Source organism: Cryptomeria japonica, chromosome 10 (genome assembly GCF_030272615.1).
Source record: "Cryptomeria japonica chromosome 10, Sugi_1.0, whole genome shotgun sequence".
NCBI lineage: Eukaryota > Viridiplantae > Streptophyta > Pinopsida > Cupressales > Cupressaceae > Cryptomeria > Cryptomeria japonica.
This window is the reverse complement of record NC_081414.1, coordinates 405,834,076-405,845,275: the sequence shown is the minus strand read 5'-3', so window position 1 is coordinate 405,845,275 and position 11,200 is coordinate 405,834,076.

The window sequence follows — 11,200 nt, the reverse complement described above, 5'->3', positions numbered from 1 at the left end:
TTCTCCTCTACTTGTAATGATGACACCGTTGGCCCAATGGGAAAGAGATCAGAGATTAGAACAAAGAACAAACAAAATCATGCTACTCTAGAAAAGGCTCTTAAATTGAAATTCATACCTGGATCCAAGAAAGGTAAATCTCAAGAAGAGCCTGCAAGCTCTAATGTTCAAGAGCTATCAAAATTGGATGTGCCAAATGAACAGGAGGAGGGCAAACTTCCTGATGAAGAGTTAATTCATGAACAAGAGGGTGATTAGGAACAAGATGAGTTGAATGTATAAGTGTTGCCACAAACAAATGAACCTTTACCCTAGGTATCTTCTCCTACATATACTTTGCAAGTTCTTGTCTCTAATTTTGATCCCAAGTCTCTGATATTTGCAAGTGTTGTTTCATCAAGTGTTATTCATATATATTCCACAAGTGATAGTGAGTCAGCCCTAGACACACCTCGTGATAATATTGAGAATGTTTTCTCATCTTTTCCAACATCGTTTGAAGTGTCTACATATATGTTAGATGATTTTGATAAGTTCATCAATGAGTTGGCTCCTAGGTCAAATGAATCTTCATTAGAAAATCCCACCAATGTGATCACCATAGCCTCTCCTTTTTTTACTACAACTATTCAGGACTCTATCAATCCCTTCTAGGATGTGGTGATTGGTGGGGAAGATGATTCTACCTTGTCACCTTGGTTGTTTTCTAATGCCCTAGAAAGGAAGAAGCAAGTTGTTTCCCCTAAAGATTTTGATTTCAAACAACTTCTCCCCATCAAACCCAAAACTACCGAGAAGGATAAGACTCTGTCAAGAGTTAAGGTTGATAAGAATAAGAACAAGTATGTTGAGGTTTCTATTCCTCTCCGAGATGAAATTATTGATCAAGTGCAAGATACAAATTGTTGAGTTGGGAAAATAGACTCATGATTCTACTTTAGGTTATGCAATATCATCTTTGGAAGCACTTGTTTCCAAATATGACGAGGACAAGGTCAAGAAAGATCAGCTCAAAGAAAGGATCAAGCAGCTCACTTCAATATTAATCAAGGTAAATAAGTCTTCTGAGACTATTGAACCAATAACATCATCCTTGGATGAGCAGGTTGTTAAAAAAGTTGAGCAAGCAACATCTCGTACTAGAGCTATAGCACAATGGATGGATCGTATGTTGAGTCAAGGCACATGACTCATAGGTTTAGCTTGTACTATTATCAACAACCTTGATACAATTAAGATAGAAATAGGTAGCACCATAGAAATCTTCTCCCACGAGCTTGAAATGTAAGAAAGAGATTTTGAGGCGGCTAAAGTTTGAAGATTTTGATCCTGGTGAACTCATATGGAATAATGTTATTCCTTCATGACACATGTATGTGGAACAACAAGAATCCTTAGAACACATAATGAACATTCTTAAGAATCTAGTCAAGGATATGAGGGAGGATTTAAAGGAATGCATTGATAAGAAGGATGACATTGTTGCAAAGGTTTCAGAAATTCTATGCGTGTTCCTTGATCAAGATGGAAAGTGCTACCAGTAAATAAGGTTATTAAAGAATTTAATTTGCTTGTAACTGCTAAAGTTGACAGAGGGGATTTCTCTTTATCTTCAATAGATAAGTTGGTAGACCTTCAGTTTGTCCTAGATTTCCTAGATACTATTATGAGGAAGCATAAGAATGTTGGAATTGAGTTGTCATTGATGTTAACCGGTATGAAGAAGATTGAACCGACATAAAGAAGAGAAGCATGTTCTGAGTTGACAGATGATATCATCGGTATAAGGTGCGATCCAGGAGTGTGTTGGAATGCTTGAGTAATAACTGGTAAGGCATAAACCGGTATGAAGTCTGGTTGTTTATTTGTGATGATCAGGCAGAACGTTAGATGAATCACAACAACACCCAGTGAGCAGAACAGAAAGAATGGCATGAAGACATACCGAAAGGCAAGATGAATTGTCATGATGATGTGTTGCTAGTAAGAGTGATTGTTCAGTGTGTTCGACATATCGGTAAGGGTTTGTACTGGTAGGGATGTTCTAGTTTGAACCAACTCTTTGTTGGTGAGTTGAATGTATGTTGATGTGTACCTCGTGGAGCTGAGGTGGAAAACATGCAGAGGTCAGTGAAATGTTCTTCGACATGGTTGTCTATGTAGTAGGTGGTCATTAAATAATAAAACCACAAATCACGGGTTGATAATAGACTGATGCAGATCAAGGAATATTGGACGACAGAGAATGATTAGCCAGTTGAGGGATTATGATCCAAGCAGGAAATACAATTGCAGATTGACCTCAAGAAAGAAACTACTGGATCATAAATGTGTCAACAGATTTCAAGGCTGGAAAATGGGGTTAGGTTTGCTATTTTTGGAAAACATGTTTTGGACAGATGAAAAATGCGTGATGATTTATCTCCTCGAATAAAATGAGTAATCCAAGGTAGATTGAATCAAAATGGATACAGTTTTGATTGGAGAAGGGAAACCCTAACCATCCTAAGTTTGAATTAGTTTTTGGTAGGAAGCCTCAAGTTTAAAAGATGTGAACCTAAGACTGATATCAGATGATGCTGGAGAGTGAAAGTGTGTGAGAAAATGTTGTTTAAGTGAAAGATAAGAAAAATATGAAGTGTCCATGTACTGGTGAAACGGAACAAGAAAACTAGTGCAAAGGTCAAATCGACATAGTAAGTAAAGAACACAAAGGTGTTAAAACCAATAGAGGCAGAACCTAGAAAACTATGGTCAAGTGTGATTTGAATCCAGCAGTTAGAGGGAGAGAAGTTTTAGCAGAGTAATAATCTACAGAAAGGCATTGTTGTAGGGTGTGTGGAGATTTTCACAGACCGGTAAGATTGAAACCAGTAGTGCAAAGTATTGAAAGTTTGCAAAACTTCATTTGCAATAGGGAATTTTTTTGTGAATTTGAATCTTTATATTGTCTCCACTAAGTAGGTGCTTAGTGTAGGGGTTGTATCTCATTTAGGTTGTAGCCCATAAATTAATCAAGGATTGGTGCTCCTTTGAGTTGGTACTCATAAATCAAGGGTTGGTGATCCTTGGGTTGGTGCCCTAAAATTATAATCAAATCATTTTCATTGTGAGGTTGGATTGGAGCAGAAGATCTCCAACAGCTATTCTTACCAAGGTTTTTCCCACATTGGGTTTTTCTCATATATCTAGTGTTATGTGAAGCATTCTTGTGTATGTGCTATATTGATGTTATAGAAAATCCTTTCACACACTTAGATTTCATTATTTGGTTTACCAGTCAACAATCTGTTTGTTTTATATTGTACTGGTATATCCCTAATTAGGAAAGAAGTGTGTAAATCACTGATTCACCCCCCTCTCTATGATCCATTGTGTCCAAGAATTGGTATCAAAGCCTAGGTGCCCTGTTTTGTCAAAGGATTCTCTAACTTGGGTAGATCCTGTCAAGTGTGCACAATGGCAAGAAATGAATCTACCTCCTCAAAAGCTCCTATGTTTGTTGGTGTCAACTATGCCTTTTGGAGTAGAAGAATGGAAACCTATTTATCCTCTCAAGGTTTTGATGTGTGGATGTCGGTTAAGAATGGGTATATAGTCCCAAATAACCCCCTACTAATCCAAATGCTAAGAAGGAATATGAGAACAATGCTAAAGCTAAAAATGTCATTCTTAGTGGGTTATCTAATAATGAGTTCGTTAAGGTCATGCACTGCTCATCTATCAAAGAAACTTGGGATAAGTTGCATAAAATATTTGATGGTGATGCTACAGTCAAGGAAGCCAATTCACAGACATTGAGAGCACAACTTGAGAGTTTGAAGATGAGAGATGAAGAGAAGATTACTAGCTATCTCCAAAGGATTGATGAAACAACAAATACCATTAGAGGGCTTGGAGAAGATATAAAACATGAGGTGGTAGTGAAGAAAGTACTTAGATCTCTCACATCTAAGTATGATACAAAGGTTTCAGCAATAGAAGAAGTAAAAGATATGAAAACATTTACAATAAATGAGCTATATGGTTCCCTAACTACTTATGAGATGAGGTTTGTCTGTATTGAGGCTGTGAAGAAAGAAGCTGCATTCAAAACATCAAGGAAAGGAAAAGACGATTCTGATGATATCATGACAAACTTTGTCAAAAGACTCAAGAGGGGTTCCGACAAATTCTAAGGCAAGCTACCCTTGAAATGTTTTAATTGTGGAAAGATTGGACATTTTTCTATCAAATGTTCCTATGGTGATAAGGATGAAGATGATCAATCAAATGGAAGTAAATCAATTGGTAAAGACAAGAAGAAGAATGTCTACCAGCATGGTAGAAGAGGCAATCCAAAGCATATCAGCCTTTATACACATGAAAAGGATACCACAGATGAGGAGAGTGCTTCAGATGACTGTTGCAGTGAAGATGAACTCAAAGCAAACCTTTTTATGGCCCAAGAGGTCTTGGTACCAGAAGAAGGAGAAGAAGAAGAGAAAGAAGGAGAAGTATATCTTGAAGTAGAGCTCATCAGTGCCTTGGAAGAGCTGAAGAAAACAAGAAGAGATCTGAAGAAGGTGAAAAAGGTTGCAAATGAAGAACAAGAGATGTTGGAGCAATCTCTTGAAGAATCCAAGAAAACAATTGCAAATCTAAAACTTCAATTGGAAGAGGCCAAGAGGATCTGTGAAGTTACTAGTACCAGCTTGAGTGAAAAGGAGAAGGAGCATCAGAACCTAGAAGAACAAATTGTTAAGCTCTAGAAGGAATTAGAGAAGAGCAAGATTGAATTGATAATGAGAAGCAAGTATGGAAGTAGCATAGAGGCCCTAGATAAAATTTTGAGAAAGTAAAAGTCTTCAAAGGATGTCAGTGGACTTGGATTTGAAAAGGGGTAGAGTTGTGGAAGAAAGGACTCAACTAAAAAGGAGATATAGTTCATTTCATCTAGTGAGAGTAAGGTCAAGCAGGTACTCACTATTGGTAAATCTGAGAAAAAGAAGTCATATACTTCTGCAGTTCAACATACAAACTGATATGCTAGAAATAAAGAAATGAGGAAGGTTGATGACCAAGGTTTCACTAGAGTTCATCAAGTGAGGAGCAAATATCCAGTAAGATAGATTCATGTTTCTCCTAGGACACAAAACTAGTATGTATATGAATTCTATGGTTATTGTCAGTAGTGTAATAAGTTCAGTCATTGAATGGCCGAATGCAGGAAGATGAATGTAAACCCCAGTTTTGAGAGTAAAAACTCATTTGTTGCATTACAAAGTACACATGTCACATGTTATAATTGCAATGAGTTTGATCATAAGAGTTATGAGTGTAGGAGAAATGTGCATATGTCCTACAAGAATTCTTTGAATACATCCTTCAATGCTAATGTAAAATGTTATAAGTGTCAAAATTTTGGTCACATAGAAAGACATTGTAAACTAAGAACTAACGAGCAAAAGAAAGCAACACTGGATCAGAAGATAGAGACAAAACAGGAACACAAGATGAGAGAAGAGGAAAAGAAAGAAGAGAAACGAGTTTGGATGGAGAAGGAGAAGAACAAGGCAAAGTCAAGCTTGATTGTACAGACTTATCTACATGTTGAAAGGGGGAATCTATGGGTAGTAGATAATGGCTGCTCAAAACACATGATAGGAGACAAGAAAAAGTTTATCAAGCTTGATGATTGGAATGGTGGTTCTATCCGGTTTGGTGAAAACTCCTTTATCAAGATTAAGGGTCGTGGTACATTAAATATTCATGGAAATCTCAAGACTCATGATCTGTACTATGTGGAAGGACTAAAGCATAATCTGCTGAGTGTAAGTCAAATGTGTGACAAAGGGTACAGGTTCACATTTGGCTTTATCAGTTGTTAGATAAGCAAGTAGATTACCGGTTAGGTTGTGGTAGAAGGAAAGAGGGTAGATGGTAATGTCTACAATTTGAAGTAATGCTATCAGTCCCAATACATGATGGGATAGGTTGATGAAAGCTAGTTGTGGCACCAAAGATTAGGTCATGTGAACTTTGATAATTTGGTGAAGATAAGAAAAAACCGATATGTAAGAAATATTCCACAAATAACTAAACCGACGTGTACTTTTTGTAAAGAATGCATCAGAGGCAAGAAAATAAAAGTGAGTTGCAAAACAAAAGAGTACAATGCCTCAAGACCTCTAGAATTAGTACATACAGATTTGTGTGGACCAACAAGGACAAGGGCTCTGACCGGTGAGAGAAACTTCATGCTATTTATTGATGACTACTCAAGGATGACTTGGGTGACATTTGTGCATGACAAATCACAAGCATTTGAAATATTCAAGATTTTTGGAAGACTGGTTGAAAATGATAGTGGATACTGATTAAAGTGCTTAAGATTAGATTGAGGTGGAGGATATTCTTCCAATGAATTTATTGACTACTTTGAGAAACATGGAATCTGGAGATAGTATTCAATAGCGAGAACACCACAGCAAAATGGTGTGGTAGAGAGGAAGAATAGGACAATGAAGGAGATGGCTAGAACAATGTTGAATGAGGCCAACATACCGGATACATACTAGAAGGAAGCAGTTCATACTACTGTCTACACATTAAACTGGGTACAATTAAGGGTGAACAGTACAATGACTCTTTATGAGTTATGATATGACTGAAAACCATCACTCAAGCATTTTAGGGTGTTTGGAAGTAAGTATTTCATCAAGAGAGATACTGATGGATTAAGAAGTTTTAAATTTTTTATTCCCAAAGTGATGAAGGAATCTTCTTGGGTTAATCAACCAATAGTAAAGCCTACAAATGCTACAACAAGAGATTAAGAAAAATGGTTGACAATATAAATATCAGAATAGATGAAGACCTACATAAGAGAAAATATGCACCGACACCCTACATTGATGATTCTGATATTGAGTATGAGAAATAATCTGACAATGGACCAATAGAAGAAGCACCAAGAAAGAACCCCAACCGGTATGTGCAGAAGAACCATCTAGAAGAATAGATCATAGGAGATAAAAATGATGGTGTACAAACTAGAAGGAGACTAGCTTGGAACGATGAGTAGGTAAATTTGTGCCTCATGATAAAACTTGAGCCCAAATTTTTTTATGAAGCTAGGAAAAGTGAGAAGTGGGTAGATGCCATGGATGAAGAGCTGAAACAAATTGAGAAAAATCAAACTTGGGAACTTGTTCCTAGACCGATAGATAAGAATGTCATAGGTACCAAGTGGGTCTATTGGAACAAGATGAATGAAGAAGGCAAGATAATCTGGCATAAAGAATGGTTATTTTGCAAAGGGTATGCTCAAGTGGAAGGTATTGACTTCAAAGAAACCTTTCCATTGGTTGCTAGGTTAGAGGCAATAAGAATTTTTTTAGCTTTCTCTGCCTAAAGGATACAAGGTTTACCAAATGGATGTCAAATTTGCATTCTTGAATGGTAATCTTGAAGAAGAGGTGTATATGGAACAACTGGGAGGATATCTATTACATAATGATGAGAGTTGTGTATGCTAATTGAAGAAAGCATTGTATGGTTTGAAGCAGGCCCCTAGAGCATGGTATTCTCGGTTAGACAAATATTTCAAAGAGCAAGGATTCCAGAAAGAGAATGCAGACAACAACTTGTATATCAAGGTAAATGGATATCATATGATTATAGTTGTTGTATATGTGGATGATATTATCTTTGGTGGAGACAAGGACATCATGTGCAAAGAATTTGTAGATTAGATGAAGACAAAATTTGAGATGTCCATGTTGAGTGAGTTGTCCTATTTTCTTGGTTTGTAGATCTCACAGTAGGAGAAAGGAATTTTTATCTCACAAACCAAGTATGTTGAAGACATGTTGAAAAAGTTTCAAATGGAGGACAACAAACTGATAAGTACTCCCATGGTTACCATTTGTAAATTGAGAAAACTAGATGAGTCACTAAAAGTAGAGTAGACATTGTATAGGTCTATGATTGGTAGTCTATTATATCTAACAGCATCTAGACCAGATATAGTGCAAGTTATTTGCATGGTTGCAAGGTTCCAAGCTACTCCTAAACAGTCTCACTCAAATGTAATCAAGAGAATTTTTAGGTACTTGCAAGGAACAATCAGTTATGGCCTATGGTATCCAGAGAAAGGAGGCTTCACTTTGCAGGCTTATACTGATGCAGATTGGACAAAATGTATTGATGACCAGAAGAGTACAAGTGGAGGTTCTTTCTACTTAGGAGACTGGTTAGTATCATGGCACAGTAAGAAGCAAGCTTTAGTGTCATTATCCACTGCTAAGGCCGAGTGTATAGCAGCTCCTACATATTGTGGATGAAGTAGACACTGAAGGACATATAGGTGGAGATACTGGAACATATTCCAATCTGGTGTGATAACTCAAGTGCAATCAACATCTCCAAGAATCCAATAATGCACTCAAGAACAAAACACATTGCAATCAAGTATCACTTCTTGAGGGAGAAGATAGTAGACAAGGAGGTCATAGTAGAGTATGTTCCAACCAATGAGCAAATTGCTGACATATTTACCAAGACACTTCCTTTGGGAGCATATGAGTACTTGAGACAAAATATTGGATTTGTCCCACCATCAAGAAGCACTTAAATGTGTAGGGAGATGTATGGTTCAAGGGGAGTCAACAATTATTATTATATTATGACTCTTGAATCATGAAGCATGGACATAGGGGGAGAATGTGTCCTACTGGTTGAATGCATTAGTTGTAATTCAACTGCTAAAGGAAAAGAATAAGGTTGGAGTTTAGCAGTATGATTGGTGTCAAACCAAGGTTCCCTTTGCCATTATTGTCAAAGAGGGAGATAAACCAGTACAAAAAGTGTTGACATCAATGCCAAAGGGGGAGATTGTTGGCATTGAGTTGTCATTGATGTCAACTGGTATTGCAGGTTACTGGTAGAGTGTGTCAACCGGTATGAATAAGAGTGAACCAACATAAAGAAGAGAAGTATGTTCTAAGTTGAGAGATGATATCACCGGTATACGGTGAGATGCAGGAGTGTCTTGGCACTCTTGAGTAATAACCGGTAAGGCATAAACAAGTATCAAGGTTGGTTGTTTGTTTGTGATGAAGAAGCAAAATATTAGATGAATCACAACAACATCTGATGAGAAGAAAAAAAAGAATGGCATGAAGACATACCAGAAGGTAATATGAATTGTGAGGATGATGTGTTGTCGGTAAGAGTTATTTTTTAGTGTGTTGGACATATCAATAAGGGTTTGTACCAGTAGGGATGTTCTAGTTTGAACCTACTCTTTATCAATGAGTTGAATGTATGTTGATGTGTACCCCATGGAACTGAGGTGGAAAACATGCAAAGGTCGATGAAATGTTCGTCGACATGGTTGTCTGTGTAGTAGGTGGTCATTAAATAATAAAACTGCAAATCATGGGTTGATAACGGACTGATGCGGCTCGAGGAAGATTAGATGATAGAGAATGATCAGTCAGTTGAGGGATTGTGATCCAAGCATGAAATACAATTGTAGATTGAGCTCGAGACAGAAACTACCAGATCATAAATGTGTTGATAAATTTCAAGTCTGAAAAATAGGGTTAGGTTTGCTATTTTTGGCAAACATGTTTTGGATAGATGAAAAACACGTAATGATTTATCTCCTTGAAGAAGGTGAGAAATCCAAGGTAGATCGAACCAAATTGGATACATATTTTATTGGAGAAGGGAAACGCTAACCATCCTAAGTTTGAATTAGTTTTTGGTAGGAAGCGTCAAGTTTAAAAGATGTCGATGTGAGACTGATATCATATGATGCTGGAGAGTGAAAGTGTGTGAGAAAATGTTGTTTGAGTGAAAGAAGAAAAATCTGAAGTGTCCATGTACCAGTGAGAAGGAACAAGAAAACTAGGGAAAAGGTCAAATCGACAGAGTAAGTGAAGAACACATAGGTGTTAAAACTGGTAGAGGCAAAACCTGGAAAAGTGTGGTCAAGTGAGAATTGAATCCAACAATCAAAGGGAGAGAAGTTTTAGCAGAGTAAGAATTTTTAGAAAGGCATTGTTGTAGGGTGTGTGGAGTGTTTCACAGACCAGTAAGATTGAAACTGGAAGTGTAGAGTATTGAAAGGTTGCAAAACTTCATTTACAACAGGGAATTTATTTGTGAATTTGAATCTTCATAGTATGTCCACTAAGTAGGTGCTTAGTGCATGTGTTGTAGCTCCTTTAGGTTGTAGCCTATAAATTGATCAGGGGTTGGTTCTCCTTTGATTCAGTGCTCATAAATCAGGGGTTGGTGCCCTAAAATTGTAATCATATAATTTTCATTGTGAGGCTGGATTGGAGCAGAAGATCTCCAACAACTATTCTCACCGAGGTTTTTCCCATATTGGGTTTTCCTCATATATCTAGTGTTATGTGAAGCATTCTTGTATATGTGTTATGTTAATGTTATAGAAAATCCTTAAACACACTTAATTTTCATTATTTGATTTACCGGTCAGCACTTTCTTTGTTTTATATTATATCGGTACATCCTTGATTAGGAAAGAAGTGTGTAAATAACTGATTCACCCCCCTCTCAGTGATCCATTGTGTCCAACAAAAAAGTGTTGTATTGATTTGGAGGATTCAATTACTAGGGTCAAGATAATCATTAGTAATACCTAGGGACCTGATGGAGTTTAGATGAAGAATTCTTTCAAGAAGTTTGACGAATTTCAAAAGAAGAATTCAACCTAAGGAAATTGACACTTAGTCATTTTTGTGGTTCTCTAGTGGTTTTTCATTTTATCCAGTGACACTTCAAGTGTCTTTTTGTAATTGCTTATGTGCACCTACTAAGTGCACGTCTTAAGTAAAATCAAACTCTTCTTTGACTTAGTCATAATTTAGTTATATTTTCTTATTTTCATGTTGCACCCCTCTCCTATATTTATGAGGGTTATTATTATAATAAGGATCTTTTTCCATCTTTGTTTTATGCAGCAAAACTCTGCCCAAGTGAAGAGAAAATTGAGACTTTGTGTTCTTTTTGTGAATTTGCAATTTAATCAAGAAGGACTGAAGCTTGGCATTCAAACTTTGTTTTGAGCTCAATCTTTTGTGTGATATTAATGTTCTTATGTCATTTAGTATCATATTCTCTCAATTGATTAAAGTTGGTGAAAGTTATGTTGGTATTTTGGTATGGTTTTGTCATTGATGTC